This window comes from Bombyx mori, chromosome W (assembly GCF_030269925.1).
Source record: "Bombyx mori chromosome W, ASM3026992v2".
NCBI classification, from domain to species: Eukaryota; Metazoa; Arthropoda; class Insecta; order Lepidoptera; family Bombycidae; genus Bombyx; species Bombyx mori.
In genome coordinates, this window is record NC_085135.1 from 4,400,850 (window position 1) to 4,412,574 (window position 11,725).

Genomic DNA, 11,725 nt, shown 5'->3' on the forward strand with positions numbered 1-11,725 from the left:
TGGTGTGTGAGTTCCACCTGATGTGTTTACAATTTAGGTCGCCCGCCAGAATGACAGAGCTCCCCATGCCGAGCAGCGCCTCGATATCACTGCTTAGAACGATCTTATCCGGTGGAAGATAAACGGACGCGATAACGATCAGCGCGTGTCCCGTCAGTGAGATTCGGCACACTGATGCTTCGATATTAGCGAGCGCGGGAGGATCGAGCGGGACGCAATGCAGGGCTCTTCTATAGTAAATGACGGTACCACCACCACGAGCAGAGAGCCTGTTGTTCCTGACCATGTTATAGTTCGCGATCTTAGGGTCGCGGCGCGCGGGCTTAAGTAGGGTCTCCTGCACTAAAAATACATCAATTTGATAGTCACGCAAAAAGTCAGAAACCTGATCACGTTGATTTGCGAGACCGTAAGCGTTAAAAAATCCTATCGTTACGGATAGGGGCTTTATTCTACTTAAATACGCCATTGATTACCGGCGGAGTGAGGGGAGGACGTACGTATTTAATGACGCGTATACGTCGGCGTATTCTTGCACAACGGCGATAAAGTGTTGTGCGGTGGAGGCAGCGCGAATGGCGTCGCCCAAAGCGTTAACGCGCTCAAAGTTGATCGACTGAAAGAAATCGATCGCTAAAGCGAGATTGTCGGACGCGGTCGGAAGGCAAGTCGCGGGAGAGGGACGAGTTGCGGGGGCGGGACGAATCGCGGAGGAGGGAGTTGTAACCGTGTTCGTGTACGGCAGCGGTTTCGCCCAAGCCGAGACACTGGGCACCGGCGCCGGAACGAACGCTGGCTTAGCCTGCGACACAGAGGGTGCCGAGGCTTTGATGTCTGGGCCGGAAGCTCGGAGGCGGTTTTGGCGGGCGACGCGGCGATTTATTTTCGGGGCTCGGGGGCATCCGCGGTAATTTGCGGGGTGACCCTGTGTACGACACAGGACGCAGCTAGGCGGTTCCGTCGCGGTTTTTTGATCGCGAGTGCAGAGGGCCGTGGCGTGATCTCCTAAACACTTGACGCATCGGGGGCGCGCGTGACAGTTACGGGAAGAATGCCCGTATAATTGGCAGTTATGGCACTGGCTAGGTGTGCCTTTCTTGTGTGGGGTTTCGACGACGATTCCGGAAAGGCTACAGACCGTTCGGATGTTGAATATTTGCTTACCCTCGGGGGTAGGCTGGAGGGCGACGAGAACCATGTTATATGGCTCCCTTCCGCGACCTGTGTGCATGCGGTGTACGGAGTTAACCGGTAGGCCTTGTTCGAGAAGGTCGGCCTTGACTAGCTCGGCATCCAACTCTTTAGGGATGCCACGTATGACGGCACGGAGTTCGCGCTCCTCCTGGAGCGTATACGTGTGGAAACTTATACGCTCCTTACGGAGGTAAGAAGAGAGGGCCCTATGGTCGTCGGGTGCTCGAACCTTAATTTGAATGCTGTCTGCGCCAGTACGTCACATACGAGCGGGGACTACGAGGTCTGCGGGGGGGTCCAACCACCACCACGGCATCGACGACTCGAGCGGCGATGACCGAACACACACAGCGACACAGAACACTACTGGAACGATATAGAATCGCACGCGCGACTCGCGGCTAATATTGCATTAAAACTTTATATACAGTCCACTTAACAATAAAACCTCAAGAACAAAACCTTTATTTTACTGAGCTATCGAACATAATGGTCCCAAGTGGAAGAAGAGCCGTCTTATAAGTCGCCGTGAAGAATTTTACCAACAAGATTCAATCATTCGGACTTTCTACCCGACCCGCCCGACATTACAACCTAAAAAAGTGTCGTCTTCAAGGATCGAGATTAAAACCGAGTGAGTCCGTTCCATATCCCATCTTTATTTGTCCTCTTATTCCCTAGAAATTTATATAGACTTATTTTGTGCCATTCACGTAATTTTTTTCTGCTAACTTGTGTGATTTTTTTTTTCGCTTGACCTTCACATGACCTGCAGCGTCCCATTGTTCTAGATCGGTCACCCGACCGGACCGCATTCCTGAATATCTATTTCCTTATACCTATTGCTACGTTGATATTATTAAATTAATTGCTTTTTTGCTTAACTTATTTTTTTGATTTCTACCTGCTTACTTCTATTTTTTAAATTTATTTCCTTTAGCTTATTGCTTATTATCTTATTGGCTTGCTTGAAAACAAAATGTCCGACGAAAGAATTAAAAAGCTGTTAAAACTACGTAGCAGTCAGAAAGCGAAGTTAACGCATTTTTCAAATTATATAAACATCGCGAAGTCATATTCATCATTAAGCAATCCGCACCGAATAGAACTACAAAATAGACTTAAGGCTATCGACGAAGCTTACATAGATTTTAATAAATTACAGACTGAAATCGAAACTATTTCAGAAGATGAAGAGAAAGAGTACGCAGAACGGGAGCAGTTCGAGACTGTTTATTTTACAGTCACTGCGCTTGCGCATAGCATGTTGGAACCAACATCCAGTTGTGGGCAAACCAGTTACGGTGGATCCGGGACGATCTCAAATGAAAAGAAAGATTTTTTTCGTCTTCCGGACATCAACCTACCCTCTTTCGATGGAGACTTGCATCACTGGCTCGAGTTCCGAGATATGTATATTTCTCTTATACACGACAACACACGTATTAATGAAATTAGTAAATTCCATTATTTACGAACGTCCCTGAAGGGAAATGCGTCATCAGTGATTCAAAGCCTAGAATTTACAGCTAATAATTACAAAATTGCATGGGAATTATTAACGGAAAGATACAACAATAAAAAAATTCTTATTAATAATCATATTCAGGCTTTATTCAACGTTGAACAAGTGCAAAAAGATTCATCAAAATCATTAAGATTTTTAATAGATATTATAAATAAAAATTTAAGATCACTAAACATCTTGGATCAGCCCACAGACCAATGGGATGTCTTGATTATATTCATGATGAGTAAAAAACTAGATTTTATTTCAAACAGGCAGTGGGAAGAGTTTAAAAGTTCATTAAGTGAGCAACCAACTTTAAAACAATTTATCACATTTTTAAATAACAGAGCAGAATTATTAGAAACACTTAGTAGCAACAAACAGCTACACAAAAATCCTCAAACTGACACACAAGTTCATAAATCAAAATCATTCGCTATAGTTACAAACAATACAAATCAAATAAAACATCCTATCTGTCCACTGTGTAAACAAAATCATTATCTATTCAGTTGCGATGCATTTAGAGCTTTAGACGTTAACTCACGTATTAATAAAGTTTCCACCTACCATAATCTTTGTAAAAATTGTTTACGCACAGGTCATCAAGACAAAAATTGTAGACTTACCCACTGTAAGTATTGTAACTCACGTCACAACACTCTCCTTCACCGAGAAGTCGACAAAAATACAACTTCGAACATAAACACAGAAAACATAGTATTGTCTGTACACACAAATTCGTCATCAAACATTCATTCATCTATTGCACCCAATCATCAAACCAATGTATTACTTTCCACAGCGATGGTTAAAGTGATGGACAAGAATGGACGTTGTCACAACGCCCGGGCTCTGCTGGACAACGGCAGTACTTCTAACTTCGTGACCTCCGACCTCTGCGAGAAACTAGGTCTGCCGCGTCATAACACAAACTCAACTGTCATCGGAATCAACAGTAAACTTTCATCTAGTACTAAAATGTGTACATTGTCACTCCAAGCTTCTAATGGCAGCTATAAGGCGAGCGTCGATTGCTATATATTGCCAAATATCACTACATCATTGCCTTCAACATTTATATACAAAGAACACATACCCATACCTACCGGAATCGAACTAGCCGACCCCTCTTTTAACGTTCCTTCGGCTATTGATATACTAGTCGGGGCTAGCATCTTTTGGAGCATTTTAGGATCAAACACAATAAGCCTAGGTAAACATCAACCCACTTTACGTGAATCCAAACTAGGATGGATTGTGTCTGGCAGTGTTCTTCAACATTCCTCTTTCAAAAATACTCACACGCATTGCCACTTCACTCAATCTCTTGAATCTCAGCTTAGTCGGTTCTGGGAGTTAGACTCAGTCTCTTCTAGTCATTCTTTGTCTAAGGAAGAACGAGAATGCGAGACAATCTTCAGAGAGACAACAAGACGAAATAAAAAAGGTGAGTTTATAGTTACTATTCCTCTTAAACAGTCTCCTGACGTTCTGGGATATTCATACACAAAAGCAAAATTAAGATTTCTTTCTGTAGAGAGAAAATTACAGCGCGATGAGAAACTGAAGAATGATTATCATAATTTTATGCGTGAGTATATAAATCTTGGGCATATGATACAAAATACACCTCATACACATAAATCAACATCAAACAATCACTCTTCTAACATAACATCGGACACTCATTCATCGTACATAACAAAAAACGTTCATTCATCGGACAACACATCAAATAACAATCCTTCTAGCATTACGTCAAACATACAATCACATAACACAACATTAAACACATCCATACAACAATCCGAAGCATACAACACTTCAAACATAATACAGAAATCTACATCTGAGAATTTGCACGCATTTAATAAAAACATAAATAATTACTTACCTCATCATGGAGTGATACGGGAATCCAGCACAACCACTAAACTACGAGTAGTGTTTGATGCATCAGCAGCAACGTCCTCCGGTAAGTCGTTTAATGACATACAGCACATCGGCCCTACAGTACAGGACGATCTTCTTTCCATCCTGCTGCGATTCAGGCAACACAAATATGTGGTTACCAGCGACGTGGAGAAAATGTATCGGGCTATACAAGTAGAACCTTCTCAACGTAGTTTACAGCAAATATTATTTAGATTTGATCCGTCAGAACCGTTGCATACTTACATTCTGAACACTGTAACATACGGAACGGCATCCGCTCCCTTCTTAGCTACTCGATGTTTAATTGCTCTTGCTGAGCAATGCACAGATCCAGAGACTAAACGGGCAATAGCACATGACTTTTATATGGATGACTATTTGGGAGGGGGTAATTCAATTGAGATGGTAACAAAACTTTGTCGTAATATTATCAATACACTAGACTCAGCAAAATTTAACTTACGTAAATGGCGATCTAATAGTACAAAAATATTGCAAACTATTTCTGAAATTAAGGCAGATAAAGATAAGACGTTAAATTTAAATAACTCTGCGCCGAGCAAAACTCTTGGTCTTCACTGGAACTCTGAATCAGATAACTTCTTCTTTTTGTTAAATTCACATCAGACCTTTAAAGTCACTAAACGCACAATCTTGTCAGAAATTAGTCAGGTTTTCGATCCTTTGGGGCTCGTCGGACCATGCATTGTTGAAGTCAAATTAATAATACAACAGTTATGGAAAACCAAGTCCGACTGGGATGAAGAAGTTCCAATCAACTTAAAAACATCATATTTGAGCTTAATGCAATCACTTCCATCACTTAATAATATAAATATTCCTCGATGGTCCTTTAACGACGACACTGTTACCATCGAAATTCATACGTTCTCAGACGCATCAGAACGCGCTTACGGAGCGAGTTGTTATATTAAAACTATTACAAGTAATGGCAATATTCGCGTTCGCCTTTTAGCTTCTAAGAATAAGATTGCACCCATTAAGTCAAGTACAATACCTCGTCTTGAATTATGCGCGGCCTTATTAGGTACTAGACTATATATAAAAATTATCAAGTCACTCACTGTTCAGTTTGATCGTTCTTTCTTCTGGACAGATTCTACTATTGTGCTAGGATGGCTAACCGCACCTTCTAATCGCTTAAAATCGTTCGTTCGAAATAGAATTAATGAAATACATGAAAGTACGAATGGCCACAACTGGAGCTACGTACCGTCTAAAGAGAACCCAGCAGACCTGGTTTCTCGGGGGGCGAGGGCTGATGTACTCAGCGCATCCAGTCTGTGGTGGATTGGTCCATCTTTTTTACATTCAACACATACACAATTTCCAGTCAATCCTAACGCACAAACACTAAAAAACCTTCCGGAGATGTCTTTTGTTGTTAACACTACAGAAAATTCAATTGTCATGTTAATGAATAAAATATCAGACTTTTCGAAATTATTAAGAATTACAGCATACATCAAAAGATTTATTTATAATTTAAAAAATAAAAACTCACGGAATACAGATAATAATTTATTATTTACGGAAATATCTTCAGCTCACAATACCTTAATTCGTCTTGCACAGCAGGATACGTTTCCGGAGGAATATCATATTCTCAAATCAAACCAAATTTTGCCCTCGAAAAATAGACTTCTATCTCTTTCTCCTTTTCTCGACTCTGACGACATTATTCGAGTTGGAGGTCGACTCAATAATTCTTTCTACAGTTACGATGTTAAACACCCAATACTCTTGTGCAGTAAACACATTCTTACAAAACTTATTTTTGTTAAACAACACAAAGATTCCCTTCACGCTAGCCCTTTACTTCTACTTTCACAAATAAGACAGAAATACTGGCCGCTTGGTGGGAGAAATTTAGCGAAGTGTATAGTAGGCCTATGTATTCGCTGTGTTAGGCAGAAGGCTAAAACTACACAGCCCGTTATGAGCGACTTACCGAGCGATAGGCTGCAATTAGAATTTCCGTTTCTGAATACTGGAATTGATTACGCCGGGCCGGTGATGATTCTCAATCGAAAGGGGCGTGGTGGTAAACTGATAAAATCATATATTTGTGTTTTTATTTGCTTTGCAGTGAAAGCGTTGCATTTGGAGATCGTCTCGGATCTTACCAAGGAGGGCTTCCTTAGCGCACTCGATCGCTTCATTGCCCGTCGAGGGAAACCGCAGAATATTTACTGCGATAATGGAATTTCGTTCGTTGGAGCCTCCAACTATTTAATTCATAATTGTGTTCATGACATCAACAGTCTAGGTATAAGGTTTAAATTTATTCCCGTTTACTCACCTCATTTCGGTGGACTGTGGGAAGCTGCCGTTAAGTCTGTTAAATTTCATTTGGTAAGAATATTGGGTCAATCACACTTAACTTATGAAGAGATGACAACTTGTCTGGCACAGATTGAGTCTATTTTAAATTCTAGACCTCTTACACCGATGTCATCAGATCCATCTGACTTAACCTTCCTTACGCCCGCCCATTTCCTTATTGGTCGGCCACTCACTTCGGTACCATATCCCGACATCACGGAAGCCAACATCACTCGTCTTCAACGTTTCCAACGAGTTGAAAGCCTAAAGCAACATTTTTGGAGGCGATACTCTAATGAATATGTTTCTCTCTTACAACAGAGATACAAATGGAAAAAATCTTCAGGTCAACTGCGGATCGGTGCAATGGTCATTATCAAGGACAAGACATTGCCGCCAATGATGTGGCTTTTGGGACGAATAGTTCGTCTCGTACATGGCAACGACGGCATCGCGAGGGTTGCTGACATTGCAACCACGAAAGGCATACTACGCCGGGCATACAATAACATATGCCCGCTTCCTGTGGACTCCTCGGAGATCCATATTGAAGAAGACGACTCTTCAACGCCGGGGAGGATGTCTGCGCCAGTACGTCACATACGAGCGGGGACTACGAGGTCTGCGGGGGGGTCCAACCACCACCACGGCATCGACGACTCGAGCGGCGATGACCGAACACACACAGCGACACAGAACACTACTGGAACGATATAGAATCGCACGCGCGACTCGCGGCTAATATTGCAAATACTTTATATACAGTCCACCTAACAATAAAACCTCAAGAACAAAACCTTTATTTTACTGAGCTACCGAACAAATGCCGTTCGCGAGGTTACGGGCATTCGTGAAGTTGATATTTTTGGCCTTAAGGGCCAGGGAAACTCGATCCCAAGCTGCCTTCTCTTGGAGGATTACCGGGGGAGGGGTCTGGGTTTTATTTTGTGCCACCGGACGCGGCGACGGAGTGGCACGGGCTGGAGGCGCAACGGGAGTCTGAGGGCGGGGGCGCGACGCGTTCGCGGCTTTGCTAATTTTAGCGGCCGCGGGAGCTCGAGACTCCGCGGCACGCTTCTTACCCTTTTGTACCAGGGTGAATCCATCCGTCGATGAGGCGGGAGCGAGGTCGACCTCCATCTCCGAGTCAGAGTCGGAGGACGAGGAGACGGGCGCAGGTGACCTACGAGCAGGTGTTTTGGAGGGCACGACGGAGGCTGCGGATGATCGCGCTGCTGGAACGGTGGCCACGGCGGACGACGCAGCAGTTTTACTCGCCAGTATAGGCGACGCGGGAACGGCAGGCACGACGGAGGCTGCGGTGCTCGATGCAGAAGCTTTGCACGCAGGTACAGGCGACGCAGGAGCAGCGAGCTCGGCGGAGTCCACGAGAGGGCTCGCGGTGTGATCGGCCTTGAAGGCCAGAAACTCTGAGGCGAGCTGTGGGTGGCGAAGTCGGAGGAATTCCGTGAATACAGCGTCCATGATCGCTGAGTGCCCAGGTGGGGCGGCCCCGGGTCTTGAAAACACTCGCCTTGCGGCGAGGCCCCAACTTCTCGAACCTGAGCGGTTCTATTGAACACAGGTGGCGATGCGGCACGATTACTACAGGACAAAGAAAAAACACAACAAAACGGAAATAACAAAAAGAAACAGAACAATTAAACACTTCCAGGAAAACAGTTTGTCGGCAGATGTACCACGAACACAGAAACAACAAAAAGAAACAAAACAAATAAAAACTTCCAGGTAGAGCACTTAGTCGGCAGATGTACCACGAACATAGGCCGCGCGAACAATGGCCGGGCTAACAAAAGCCAGGCGAACAAAGACCGGGCGATCGAGTGGTCGATGAGCACGTCCGCACGTGACGGGTGCCTCTATCGGAATGATCGAAACGTATAAAATACTCTGACGTACTGTATCGAAAGTGACACTTCCGATACTTTCTTAATTTAAATGTACAACGTAAAATATCGAAAGAGTCACATTCGATAATTTTAATAAAATAGTTCCCAAGTAAATAATCGAAACGGGCCGTTTCGATTGTTCACACAAATTGATTAACGTAGTAAAGTATCGAAACTAACATTTCTCAAAAACTATGAAGAATTTGGGATAAAATGAGATATACATTTAATTGCCAGTAAAAGTTTCCCATATATCTGAAATTATTTGCAGATAGGCCAATAAATGACAATTTGGTACACAAAATTAACTTCAAAGTGCTCTCCTGTAAAGTACCGTTTTTCAATTTCGATATTATACGTAGGGACAGTCGGACTGACTGTCAGAGATTCACTGACTGAGACGGACGGAATGACTGTCTGACACGGAATGCCACGACTCTGTCCACGTACCGCCATTTTATACTGTGGCGTTACGGAGTCTACCCTTCATTTTGTGATATTTATCAAAACAACATTTCATCATTTAAAATAATAATCAAAACCACCGTCTTAGTATTACTAAAAGTCGTTATCCACGACATATATTTCTTGGCCTTCTCGAGTCAGGATTCATTTTAGCAACTCGACGACAAGATTTGATATCTGCATCAGATATGTTGACACTCAAACACTTACAAAGTTTTTTAAATAAGTGATTAAGGTTCTCATGATTATTCTCCGGAACTTCGTGAATCTCAATATTGAGGTCTCGAGAAATTTTCTCCACCATAGAAACTCGATTCTGAAGCCTGTGTAAAGATTCCCCGGTTTTATTAATTTGTAGTGTGAGTAACTCGATTTCTTTTTCCTTATCAGAAATTTTGGATCGGATACTTTTCTGCTCAGCAGACATGAAATCCGTCATTTGCGAGAAATCCACTCTCAAGCCCTCAACAGCACGATCAACCTCCTGAGACACCATTTCTGTGATATCCTTCCTAAGCGAGGATCGCAAATGAGTCATGAACGAAGAGCCAGGCGCTAGTTTCATATCGAGAAGCCGCCCTATGCTCTCCAAGGTCACTTGTCCGCTGATCGATTCCATGTCCGAGGAAGCAACTGCAGTCGAGTCGTAGGAAGTAAAAGAGAAAGAAACATTGACAGTGTCATTCAAATCAGGACGCTTGTGGATCGGAGTACGAGGGTGGCACTGAAAATTTCGGGAATTAACGAAGTGACACAACATTACTATTTAAAAATGTATTTATTGCTTTTCGAAGTATTCTCCGCGAAATTTTTCCATACGATGGAACCAATCATTGAAGCAACCATTCCATTCGGAAGTTGGGGTCTCCAAAATGGCCGTTTTGTAGGCGTCCACAGCTTCTTCAGGTGATGAAAATCTCTGTCCACGCAATTTATTCTTTATTTTAGGGAAAGTATAGAAATCATTAGGGCTTAAGTCGGGGCTGTATGGTGGATGGTCTAATAATTCTATGTTTTCTTGCTCTAAAAACTCTTTTGTTCTGTGCGCGGTGTGAGAACTCGCATTTTCGTGATGGAGGATGATGCGGCGGTTGCAGTTCTCTTTACGGAGTTCAGAAACGACCTGTGGCAAACAAATGCTAGCATACCATTCTGCATTAACCGTTCTTTGCCCCTCAAGAGGAATAGTCGTAACATGGCCGGTTTTGGAGACAAACGTGGCCACCATTTTTTTTGCAACACTCCGTGAACGAACAATTTTTGTTGGCTTTAACTCATTTTCGAACACCCAAACTCGTGATTGTTTTTTTGTTTCGGGTTCGTACGCGTATATCCAGGATTCGTCACCTGATACAATGTTGTATACAGCATTTGAGGATCCTGCGTGGAATCTTTCGAGAGTTCTGACGCACCAAGTAACGCGAGCCGCTTTTTGCTCTTCACAGAGCGAATGCGGTATCCATCGGGAAAACAACTTTTTTACACCTAATTGTTCATACAAGATTATTTGTATTTAACTCATGCCAATGTCTAAAGTTGCCTGAATTTCGCGGTATGTCACATGTCGATCTTCCTCAATCAGCTTACGCACAGCATCAACGTTTTCTTGGGTGACTGCAGTTTTTGGACGACCTTAACGGGGATCATCACTGAGCTTGATACGTCCATGTTGAAACTCAGCAAACCAACGATAAATTGTGGTTTTGGATGGGGCTTCATCACCAAATGCAGAAATCATCCGGTCAACACACTGTTTTTGTGTTAAACCACTTCGAAAGTCATAATAAATCATCGCTCTTGAATTTTCTCGAGTCAATTCCATTTTCTCAACGAATAAACAAGTTTGACAAAACCTCGTGACAAGACCGAGAATCTTTTTTTAAATAAATAAATGGTATTCGATTTTTAAAACCAAGGAGTTTTCAATTAAAAAGATTTTAATATGACAGGAACAGTGGAAATATTCCATTCCCGATACTTTTAGTGCAGCCTATGTATTGCAGTTAGTTTTACGTTTCGTAACGTTTTGACAAGAAGGACAGCTTAAAGACGCAATTTGCTTAGCGCTTAATTGTTTCCTTGAAGCGGGAGCAATATTCAGGCAATCAAAGCAGTATTCTGAAGCACATTTATTGCACTTAAATTTTTCCTTGCATAATTTTGTAGTGCAACCCAAGTGCAAGTGCAATGCATTGTTAAATGTTTCCCAAATATAGCTCAATAAGCAATTGATGCAAAATGTTTAAGCAAGTACCACAAATAAATAAGCAGTAAGATGCATAATTTTAGTTACTGTACGTCAATGCACCGCAGTCCGTCGAGCGGATCACACAATCGCCACGCGCAGGCTCCAGAGTTCGAA